The sequence below is a fragment of the Ricinus communis genome, chromosome 3, assembly GCF_019578655.1.
Source record: "Ricinus communis isolate WT05 ecotype wild-type chromosome 3, ASM1957865v1, whole genome shotgun sequence".
Taxonomy (NCBI): domain Eukaryota; kingdom Viridiplantae; phylum Streptophyta; class Magnoliopsida; order Malpighiales; family Euphorbiaceae; genus Ricinus; species Ricinus communis.
In genome coordinates, this window is record NC_063258.1 from 8,225,635 (window position 1) to 8,237,624 (window position 11,990).

At 38.7% G+C, this 11,990-nt stretch overlaps 1 non-coding gene across 1 annotated transcript; it reads right to left on the reverse strand.

Annotated features, from left to right (window-relative positions):
* Window positions 1-10,352: 10,352 nt before the first annotated feature.
* Window positions 10,353-10,459, reverse strand: LOC125369628. The gene has a single exon (XR_007215305.1). It is a non-coding gene; the product is annotated as a small nucleolar RNA R71 (small nucleolar RNA).
* Window positions 10,460-11,990: the final 1,531 nt, after the last annotated feature.

Genomic DNA, 11,990 nt, shown 5'->3' on the forward strand with positions numbered 1-11,990 from the left:
GATCCCTTGAGTAGAGTGCCCATCAATGTTGACTTGAGAAAAGTGAGGATCTGAAAGAGTCATTGAGATAGAAATTAAGGTTTGGGATGTTTATAAAGCATTAAAGGACACGGTCTGGATGGGACCACGACTGGGATACGTCCACAAGGGCTAAAGCACGGGCGTGTCGGATGACAGCGGCTATATAAAGGCGAGAATAACACGGGCGTATAGGCGTATCATGACCGTTTCAGAGCAAAAATCCTTCTAACTCTTCCATTCTTTCCGATATTCTCTATCAATTTTCAATCTTTGTGCAATCTTTCTCGTGTTTTGCCATCAACCAAGTAAGTTTTCTTCTTTATTTCCTAATTTCTTTTAATTTTTAATTTTTTGTATAATAATTATTTTTTCTGCTTATTTATTTAATATTATATTATTATATTTATTTTATTTTATTTTATTTTATTTTAATTTTATTTTAATTTTATTTTTAATTTTTAATTTATGTTGTTGTTTGAGGTATAGTTTAATCATTTAATTCTCATTATGTAATTTTGCCTTTTCTTTTAATCTGCCTTACACTACTAAATTGTGTAAGTTAGTGACTATTGCTTATTAGTGTGCTGGAATACCATTGGGCATTACTTCATTGAAGGAATTTGAGGTTTGAGGCATTTTCTAATGCCTTAAATTATTTGTTTAGAAATTTTCAGCTGTTATGCTGTCAAAATCTCAGCTATATTTTTGTGTTGTTTGAAGTATTTAGCTGTTATGTACGCATTATTTTTTGTGCTTCTGTTACTGACTAATACCTTTTTAGGTACAATGTCAGAACGCACCAGACAGCAGCCTCCACGACAAGACCACTACAAGAGATGTTGCACAGATGTAGATGCATCTTCTTTATAGCAGCAGGGTCTAACACTACCCGCACTAGCACAGCCGCAGTAGCCAACCAGACCTCAGAGACCCTTAGCACTACCAGCCCCTCGCGACATCGACTGCTTACTTTTCAGTCCGCAAGCCACGAGCGGCGCTTCCAAGCTCTTCGATGGAAGCAAGTCGGGACTGGACAATATATTGACTTTACCACACTAGAGAGGGTCAGTGAGCTCTTTGAGACCCTACCATATGCTTGCTTCTTCGACATCATCAAGCCCACTTACCGGGAACTCACTATAGAGTTCTGCAGCACCTTCTTTCTACAGCAGCAGATTACTGATTGGCATCAGCCGGATGCGATTTCTTTCATGCTAGGGGGCAGAGAGTTCTCAATGACAGTGCCTCAGTTTGGGATGCACCTAGGGCTATGGACTCAGTAAGAGATCACTGGAGACACCTACTAGGGGTGCTTATATACTCACCCCATCCCTTTTGAGAGGATGTGGGATGAGATTGTGACCAGGCCAGAGCATTACTATCCGAGCCGCTCGAAAGCGTCCATCATTTTAGACTGGTCCGATATCTGCATACACTTATGGTCTACACCATTACGGGTAGAGGAGAGAGCTTTGGGGTAGTGACGTAAACTGATGTCTTTATCCTTTCGGCATTAGACCAGCGTAGGAAGCTAGATATAGGCTACCTCCAAGCCAGTCAGATCAGGACCTTCATGAGGGAGTCATAGAAGATACATCTCCATTTTGGCTCCTATATCACATGGTTGGCAAGGAGGTTGGATGTTTTGGATGGTTGTTTGAGTGAGCTGACTCAGATAGGGGATTTATTAACAGTGGGAGTCCGCCAAATGATTAATGCAAATGGTGACAGTTTCTCAAGGGCCCCACTACATTGAGTACAGATTAGTCAGTCGGATCCTCTAGCAGGTTAGGGAGGCCAGAGCTAAAGCACCACAGGACCCAGCTGTGGACGTACCAGAGCTACGACCTCGAGACATACCTGACCCAGCATGTGCTTTTGCCCCATCTCCTAGTGCTTCCTCTTCATACACTACCAGTACTTTTAGTGCTCAGATAGGTGCTCTTGCAGATCGCTTAGACAGGCTTTTAGACCTTCAATAGCAGCACTTCACTGAGTTCAGGCAGTTTCGGGAGGAGACCAGAGCACAGCTCCAGGTTTTAAAGACATACTGCAGCAGCTCTTGGAGGGCCTCGAGAGACAGTTACACAATGATCGATGGCAAACCAACTCAAATAATAGCCGATTCTGGCAGGGATGATGGAGTGCAGCAATTCTTTGATGACCTGGGTGATATTAAGCTGGACCTCAGTGATTGTTTTCCAGATGCAACCCAGCCTCTACTAGTTCTAACTGCCAATAAAGACCCTCCACCGTATACAAGCACAGTTCTTGCCGAGGATACACCGATGCCCCTACTAGCCTCACCTTCCACTCAAGACCCCCCACTGTCCATTAGCAAAGCCCCGCTGAGGATGCAACGATTTTTACTCTACCTGCCTCGGCGGATGATCAGGGCAGTCTCCCCTAGATTTTATTTCATTTCATACTTTTCTTCACTTTGTTTTTTCAAAGATGTTATGTACTTAGATATTATTGATTTTGCTTTCCTTATTTGTACTTCCCATGCGGGGTACCCACTTTATTTTACACTAGGGACAGTGTGTTCTTCAAGTGTGGGGTGGGTGAACTGTATGTTCCTTTCTCTTTGTTGTGATTTTCTTTTAGTTGTATCTGAAATTGCTATCACTGATTATGTATATTGTTAGGATGTTAGGACACTATGTCTTTATGCACTTAAGTGTGCTACTTTTTAGCTAATTGAAAATTTGATTCATAGAATTTCAGTTACTTTTCTTTGTTGTTCATTGTCCTTGGAAAACAATTAGTGGTGTTTAATACATCAATTCTGGCAGGTTAAACCGATGTTACTTAATTATTTCTCGAGTTGCCAAATTCTAACTTAGGAGGTTGATATATCATATGCATGTGTTTCTTAAGTGACGATTCAATTAATGATGTTGAGAACCAATTGCAACTAATGCCACATTTCAAATGTGAGACTTTAAGCTAGTTGAGCATTCAATATACATATGCTCTTTATATTTCTTATTTGACTGTGCATTGTACTTGGCTTTGCTTCTAGAACTTGCTCTGTAATGCTTGTTGAGGTCATATGAATATGTGAATACCATTAGATGATTTGGGCAACTTAGGATTCACCATACTTGGCTAAAAGCCTACCCTTTATGTTTCCATTAGTTAGCCATTATTGAGCCTTTACCCTTTTCTTCATTTTACACCATTTCACACTTAGGCTCTTCATTTTATCTTTCCTTTACCCTTATACTGGAATTTTTGTGATTTGCTCACTCTTATTTGGGATTAAAATGCCATTTGCTATGTTGGTAAATTAACTAAGTCCTCTCGATATTTTAAGATGCTCCCTTCAATCCAAACTGTATTTTTGCTCTTTACTTTATTGAGTTGTATGCAGCAGTTCTCTCATAAGCTGCTAGTTCAGTTTTCATTTAAAAAAGAAGAAGAAATGAACAACAAAAACTTTTATATTTTTGGGCATTTAATCCTTTGTGCATACATTATTATTTATTGCAAGAATTTCCAGCATTTTCACACTTCTTTTCCAAATCTCCACACCTTTACCTTAGCCCCATTATAACCGTAAAGACCCTTTAATTTTGGTATTCATATGTTCGCAGTAGCGCAGATAGGATTTATGAGCAAGCTTATGGTAAGCGGATTCTGTGCATTTTATTTAAGGGATTTGTTTCTCACCTTATACACATTTTGAGTGACTTGTGAGGATCTGTGAGGAATTGGTTTTTAATGTCTATTATTGAGTTGTTTAAATTATTCATGCATCGATATTATCTCCATTCTCTATTAATAATTTGTAACTTGACTTACGATTGAGTTTATTTTGAAATGTGTTGAATGTTATTTATTGTGATATAGGAGGCATGGACTTTGAGGATTTCCTGACTACGATTTTGTGAGGTTAAGTTATTAATTGCCTGAGGATAAATAAAAGCTTAAGTGTGGGGTGATTTGATATGCATAGTTTTACACATGTTTGCTTGCATATTATTGTGCATTTTCTTAGCATTTATTATGCTTTTATTCCAAGATCACCCGTGTTTTCTATCCTTTCATATTCCAGGAGATTTTATAAGTCCATCATTAGTGCTTGAGCAATTTTAGATCAATTTCAGGAGTATGCATGGATTCAGAAGCGTTTAACCTTGGGTTGACTTTTGGTAAGTCAACACGGCCCATGTTGGAGCCTGTGCAAAAATTCTAAGCTGTGTAGCTTAAACACTTTGAAGCAACACGTTTTCCAAAGATACCACACCTCAAAACACGTAAGAACACGCCCTTATTACAGTCTAGAACACCAACACGGCCCAGACACGGCCTGTATTGAGGGACATGGGCTGAGATCATGCCCATATTTGTGCAATGTATAAAAGGAACGAGCCAAAAAGAAAAAGGGGTTCGGATTGGCAATTTTGACTCTTCATCTTCCTTTTTATACTTTTGCTAGACGTATTTCAAGCATTTTAGGGCGGCTTCTAGGAGACTGATTCTACCTTGGAACATCAGATTCATCATTCTAGGGTTTGGATAGAAGATTGAAAAGGAGTTTTAGAGCAAATCAAGAGGCAATTATGGAGATCAACTGCACTATAGCTCAAGACTTTGAGCTGTTCATCCAATTATAGGAGAAGGGTGTATATGTTTCAAATTCTTTATTCTTTCATTGTAATCAAATTCCTATTTGTTTTAGAGATGAACATGTGTAGCTAGATTGGTTAAACCCGCTAAGTTTCCTTGTTATGTTGGCTTTGTATTGAATTGTTAAGATTGTTTGAGTTTCCTTACTTGTATTCTTTTTACAATTAATAATATAAATCTAGTTTTTGTTACATTGATTGCATTGATTACTATTCAAAGAATTCTTTTAGTAATTGAGAAATTCTAATTGAGCTTGGAAATTTAATTGCAAGAATAAGTTAATTTTCACTTAGAGGTAAGGTTAATTAATTTGTCGAATTAAGAATTAACAAAGCTTAATAGAGGTGGATTAAAGCTTAAGGATAACTTAATAATTAATCGTTAGGAGGAGATTCCAACTTTAGGTTCTTAGGTATAGGAATTCAGTTATTTCGAGAAGGAAACCGAATTCAGTTTAAAATCCGTCCATGGGTAGCATAATCGGACTCAACAATCTGTTATCCTTTGTTTGATTGCCAACTAGTCTAGGTCCTCCTTGCGTTTGCTTTCTTGTCTTGATTATTCTCTTTGCTGAGTCATTCTCGCAGTACACTTAGAATTTAGTTTTTGGTCATTAATGAATTTAGAAACCTTCGTTATTAATTTTAGGGTAAATAACGAGGAACGAAGTAGTAACTCTAGGATTTCACTTTCCCGAGGGATACAATATTTTTAATACTTGCCATTGTGCTAAGCTGCATCGATAGGTTCACTACCTTAGTTGTAGTTGCATAAGCATCGCATCACCTGCATATCTACATTTAGACAGGAGGACGGAGCGACTCGTTGTGAGTAACTGAGTACGCAGACTTAATGGTGAATAAGCTCTCCTAAAGAAAGAGGCCTATAACTTCGATCAGAATAGTACTGGTCTCGGGGATGTAGAAAGAGAAAAGGCGCAGCCATCGGCGAGCAAAAGCATAAAGTAGATTTAATCTTTATAATTGAGTGAAGAAGTTTCGGTAAAGGTAAGAGCCATCCATGAAACCATGCTGCATCGGTCTTTTCGGGGCCTTGAAGGCCTATTAGATTAGGATAGGTTCATAGACTAGGTACATAGAAAGGGGAAAGGGACGCTAACAAGTACTAAAAAAAGACTTTCCATATGGATTAGGTCGATCTTCTTACAAGGATTTTTCTACCTCACAAGTGTCGGGCGATCCACAGATGCAACTTTGAAACAACTTGGAGGGGAACACATCCAATATAAAGGGAATATAAGTGGAAGCTGCATGAGCACTTTAACTAAAGAATGTAGGTCATAGCTAAATAAAAGGAGCATTACTTCGAACCAAGTTTTGAGTATTAACTAAAGGAGTGACATGTTTTTCGTATAAAGACCAAAAACCCAGCCTCTTGTTAAACGAGATTCTCATTCTCTTTTCGAAGCCCAATTATTGAACCTATGCTCTACTCAATCCCAAGTACCCGTATACGCTACCTTCCTTGATCGACCCAAAATGTTCCTTGATTGACCCAAAATGTACTATCTCTAGCCGTGAATTCACTACACGAACATTTAATATAGGAAAGATAAATGAGATCCATTGTACAAGTATGCTATTTCAATGAGTCCATGCTATCCGCTACACAGGGTTATTCAATTTTGTTTGATTCAAGATAAAAAAGGGCATGAACGCTTTAAATAGACTACAGTGGACATCTTATTAAGAGAGCCACACAGACCCTCGATTTAGTTTAGAAACAAGAAGATTACAGCCTAGTAGTTGGTGGAGGCACTAAGTACCCGAAGGGCAATGTTATCTCCCTCACCTCGGGTGTCAAGTCTGCTGCTGAAATGTCAGACAAACTGTTGTCTTTGTCTAGATATGCATAGTCAATATGCTTTGTGAGCTCTTTCAACTCAAGAACTGGTGGTTCCTCAATTGATGGCCTCAACTTCTATACACCTACACTATCAATTACAACAAACTTATTATCCTCTTCGCTTGGCTTATTTGCTAATAAAAATTCAAGCTGCTCCAACACTTTCTCATTTGACAGCTCATGCTCATATTCCATTAGCAAAGTAACTTGTAAAGGGTTTTCAACCAATATTTCCTGCAACTGTGTCTCAACAACATTATCAAGTGCATTAATAAAATGCATAACATCATCATGATCTAAAGATTATTTCATAGAATTATTCAAGTCAAAGGTGACAATCTCATCCCCTATCCTAAGTTTAAGCTTTCCATCATAAACATCTATAATTGCCCTAGATATTGCAAGAAAAGGTCTACCTAGAATCAAAGGTACATTACTCTCACCATCCATGTCTAAAATCACAAAGTCAGTAGAAAATATGAATTTATCCACCTTAACAAGCACATTATCTACAATACCCCTAGGATACTTGACCGATCTATAAGCTAATTGTATACTCATCCTCGTAGATTTTGTCTCTCCCAGCCCCAACTTAGCAAACAATTATACGACATTACAATAATGGCAGCTCTTAGATTAGTAAGGGATAGTAAAACTCCTTGGATCATGTTTTTTTTCCTAGTAACTTGTTCTGAAAAATCGCCGAACATTCCTTGTTTAGCATCACGAATGCCAAGTCCTCAAACTTTCTTTTGTTGCTAAGAATCTCCTTTAAGAACTTCGCATACCTAGGCATCTAGAAAATAGCTTCAACAAAAGGTAAGTTCATGTGCAGTTGTTTAAATACATCAAGAAATTTACCAAACTGCTGCTTGACTTGCGCCTGCTTCAACCTAGTAGGGTACGAGATTTTAGGCTAGTATTCCCTCAATGGAATCTTATTTGCCTCTTCCTTCTTTAGTTCCTTCACCTTGTTATCTTTAACCTTTCTGCTTCAATCTACCTGCGCATCAACATCATTATTAGAAATAGGAGAAGAACCAAGAATATACTTACCTGACTGCAAAGTGATTACATTCACATGCTCTCTTAGGTTGGAATCTGTATTGCTAGGCAAAGTCTCCACCTGCCTCTCAAACAACATCTTAGAAATCTGGACTATTTGATTCTCCAAGTTCTGAATGGAGGCCTATTTATTTCTAAGAGCTGCGTTTGTTTGCTGAAATCTGGTATATGAAGCGGACATAAACTTCATCATCAGCTCCTCTAAATTATGTTGTTTCTCTTGAATCTGAGAAGATTGAGGTAGGAGAACAGATTGTTGCAGCTACTGAGGTAGTCGCTGGAACCACCATGGTGGCCCCCGGTTGTTGTTGTTCCTCCATCCGAAGTTTGGATGATTTCTCCATCCCGGATTATTGCTGTACGGGTTGTTCTACTGCCTAAGTTGACTGCCCATATAGTCTACCTGCTTAAGGTTAGATGAAGAAGAAGCAAACATACCTCTCGACATACAGTTACTACTGAAATACAGGCCACCATAAAACTCACAACTTGCTTGAGCTGTTTGGGCAAGCATCTAGAGTTGATCAATCTTCTTAGACAACAACTCCACTTGAGCCGCTAAGGCTATAGTGGCATCTAACTACTTTACACTCCCATGACGCCCTGTCTTGTTCCAAATAGTGTGCCACTGGTAATTGTTTGTGGCCATCTCCTCTATCAAGCTTTGGACTTGTTCTGGTGTCTTGCTGCTCAAAGAACCACCTACAGCTGTATTGGAGTCATTCTATACATGTTCTTATGCTTCATTTATTCATGTTTATGCATGTATTGGAGTCACTTTTATGCTAGATTCACGACACTGGGTATCTATTTGTGTTTTCAGGTTATTTAGACTCATAGCATCATTTCTGGAGCAAAACTGAAGGACTTCAAGGCCTAAACATGACTGCCGAGTGGATTTCAAGGCATGTGCACGACCCATGCTTAAGCGAAGGCAACATAGTCATTTCTCCAAGAGTACCGTGCTTTTTGAAGCCAGTGCACAACCTGTGCATCAAGCACGGGCCATGCCACGGCCCGTGCATGCATATCCTATATGTGAGTTTAGTTTTCGAGAAAAGTGTTCGACATTCTAATTCCGAAATTCTTATGCGCGCACGACCCTTTCCTTTCCACACTTCTTGACTGACCTTAGGAGACCATTTTCACATATTGAAGGACGGATTTGAGGAGATTCAAGCTTGTCTTGAGAGATTGAGGAGACAGATTTTGAAGCATTCAATCTGATTTTGGCGCTGTCCATTTTGATTCGAGAGAAGGGTGTACATGTTCCAACTTCATTTATATATTCTTTTCTTCTAGTTATGTTTCTTGTCTGTATGACTAGCTAGCGCTGACGAACCCAATGGGGTTCCTATTGTTGATGGATTTTTTTTTATTTATTTGATTATTAGAATTCCAAATTGTAATCCTTCTTACTTTTTAGTAATAAAAGTTTGTTTCATTTTACTTGAGACATTGAGTTGAATGTTGCTTGGATTGTTTAATTGGTATTGAGAAATTCGTTAAGCAATTGGAACTTGATTAAGCAAGAACTGGTTAATAACACTTAGAGATAAGGTTAATTAGCTAGCTGGATTAAGAATTAACAACTGTTAATAGACTTGAATCAAATCTTAATGTTGTTCTGAGCTTATTTGTTAGGCAGAGATTCCAACATTTTAGTTTTCAGACTTAGGAAATCGGTGAGCCCGTGAAAGGATCTGAGTTCATTCTAAGATTCAGGCATGGGTAATCGATTTGCTAATCAAGATAATCATATTTAGTAATTCCATCGCAAATAGGTCCTCTTTGGGTTTGCTGTCTTCCTATGTTTGCTTCATTATCTTTACAGTTTGTTTGGCATTTTACTTTTGCATTTCATCATTTCTAGTTTACAGTTTAAGTTGACCTTTCACCAATTGCTTAAGGTTAGATAACACTTGGTACAGTAGTAGCTTTAGGTTCACCCATTCCCTAGGGGATACGACCTTGATACTCGCCATTAGTGCTAGACTATATCGATAGGTTCACTGCCCTAGATTGTAGCTATACATTTAGCATTTCATGTTTTTGGCGCCGTTGTTGGGGAGCTTTGCAACGGTGAACTAAAGTGAATTTGTCTTGTGTTAATTTAGCCACTATTCTTTCATTCTTTATTTGATGTATATTTTATTTTGTTTATTTGTATTTCATTTATTCATTATTCTTTCCTTGTTGGTTGTGATTTCCGTTTCAAGTAGTTTATGACCAGGAGCTCTAGCTCTAATCTTGTATAGCCTTTGTCTGATCCAGAGCGATCCCTCATACTTTTGAGGAAGCGTATGCAATCGGTAGAGGAGGAGATTGAGGCTGAGATACCTGTTGATAGACCAATAGAGATGGAAAATCAAAATGGAAATGCTGCGGCAGACGCCAACAGAATAATGTACGAATGTGCTAGACCATCATTAGTTAGGACATAGACGAGTATACTCAGACCGCCTGTGGCAGCTAACAACTTCGAAATCAAGCCGAACGTGATTCGGATGGTTCAAAATAGTGTTTAGTTTGGAAGGTTGCCGAGCGAGGATCCTAATGCTCACATTGCTAATTTCTTGGAGATATGTGATACCTTCAAGATAAATAGAACTACTGATGATGCCATTCAACTGAGGTTGTTTCCATTTTCTTTGAGGGATGGAGCAAAGAGATGGCTGCAGTCCCTTCTACCGGACACCATCACTACTTAGAATTCTTTGGCTAAGAAATTTCTTTACAAGTAATTTCCTCCAGCTAAGACTGCTAAATTGAGGAATGACATTTCTTCTTTTATGTAGCTGGAAGACGAGAGCATGTATGATGCCTGGGAGAGGTACAAGGACTTGTTGAGATGATGTCCATACCACGGTCTACCAGTCTAGCTGCAAGTTTAGATATTTTACAGTGGTTTGAACCTTGCTACTAGACAGATGGTTGATGTAGTAGCAGGAGGGGCGCTAAACAGTAAGACGCCCGAGCAGGCTCGGAAAATAATAGAAGAGATGGCCATGAACAATTATTAGTGGTAGTCTTCTAGGAGCCGACCAATGAGGCAAGGAGTGGTCAATCAGTTAGATTCTACAACAGCCTTGGCAGCTGAGGTGGAGCTACTGTCTAAAAAGATGCATTAAGCTTAATCCGCCTCTATTAAGCTTTGTTAATTCTTAATCTGGCTAGTTAATTATTCTTATCTCTAAGCGATTATTAACCAGTTCTTGTTATTCAAAATTCCAATTGCCAAATGGATTTCTCAATCTCATAAAGCAATTTAAACATCATAATTCACAACGTCTCATGAATAATGCATAATCTTATTAATACTGAAAACAAGAAGAATACAAAACCAACTCAAACAATCCAACAATATAATATCAAGCCAACATAGTAAAGAAATCCCAATGGATTAAATCAGTCTAGCTAAACATGTTCATGTTTAAAACAATCTAGGAAATCAATTACAATGAAAGAATAATGAAAATAAAACATGTACACCCTTTTCTCTCGAATTGGATGAACAGCTCCAAATCTGGATCTACACTTTGATTAATCTCCCAAACTGCCTCTTGAATTGCTTCCACTACGGTTTTGCACTCGGAACCTTGTGATTCCGGGATTCTTACTCCCCGCGAACTCTCTCGCACTCAATAATCGCATGCAAACCGAACCGGCCTTCCATGGCTCTATGTCACTTCTTTTTCCCCCTCTCGCTTTCTAAGAAAAATTCATTTTTCTTATATATTTAACTCAGCACGGCCGTGTTCAAGGGTTTCACCATGGCCGTGTTTCTCCCCGTTTTGCTCCCTGTGTTATCCACCACGGGCCGTGCTGAAGGCCGTGGTGGCTACGAAAACCGTGCCCAAAGTGCCAATTTCAAGAATCAAAGCCAATGGTTGAGCACGGCCAGAGTCCAGGTCGTGCTCAATGTATGCATTGCGGGCTCTTGTCCGATCTTGATGAATTCTCATCCGTTTCCGTACGTATTGATCTATAATTGCTTAAACACCGATGATGGTCCTATAAATGTTCCTGAAATGCAAAAGAACACAAAACACGGGTGATCTGGGAATAAAAGCACAATAATTGCTAAGAACATCCGCAATAATATGCAAGCAAATATGTGTAAAACTATGCTCATCAAATTACCCCACACTTAAGCTATTGCTTGTCCTCAAGCAATTAACAACTCACCTCATAAAACTACAGTTAGCAATTCCTTTCAATTTATGCCCCTAGTCCACAACAGAGAGTATTCAACACATCTCAAAGGATACTCAATCATAAATCAAATTACAAATCATTAACAAAGAATGGAAATAATATTAATGCATGAGTAACTTAAATGACAACTCAACACAAACATCATGAACCAATGCCTCACAGGGATCACTCAAGTCGCTCAAAGT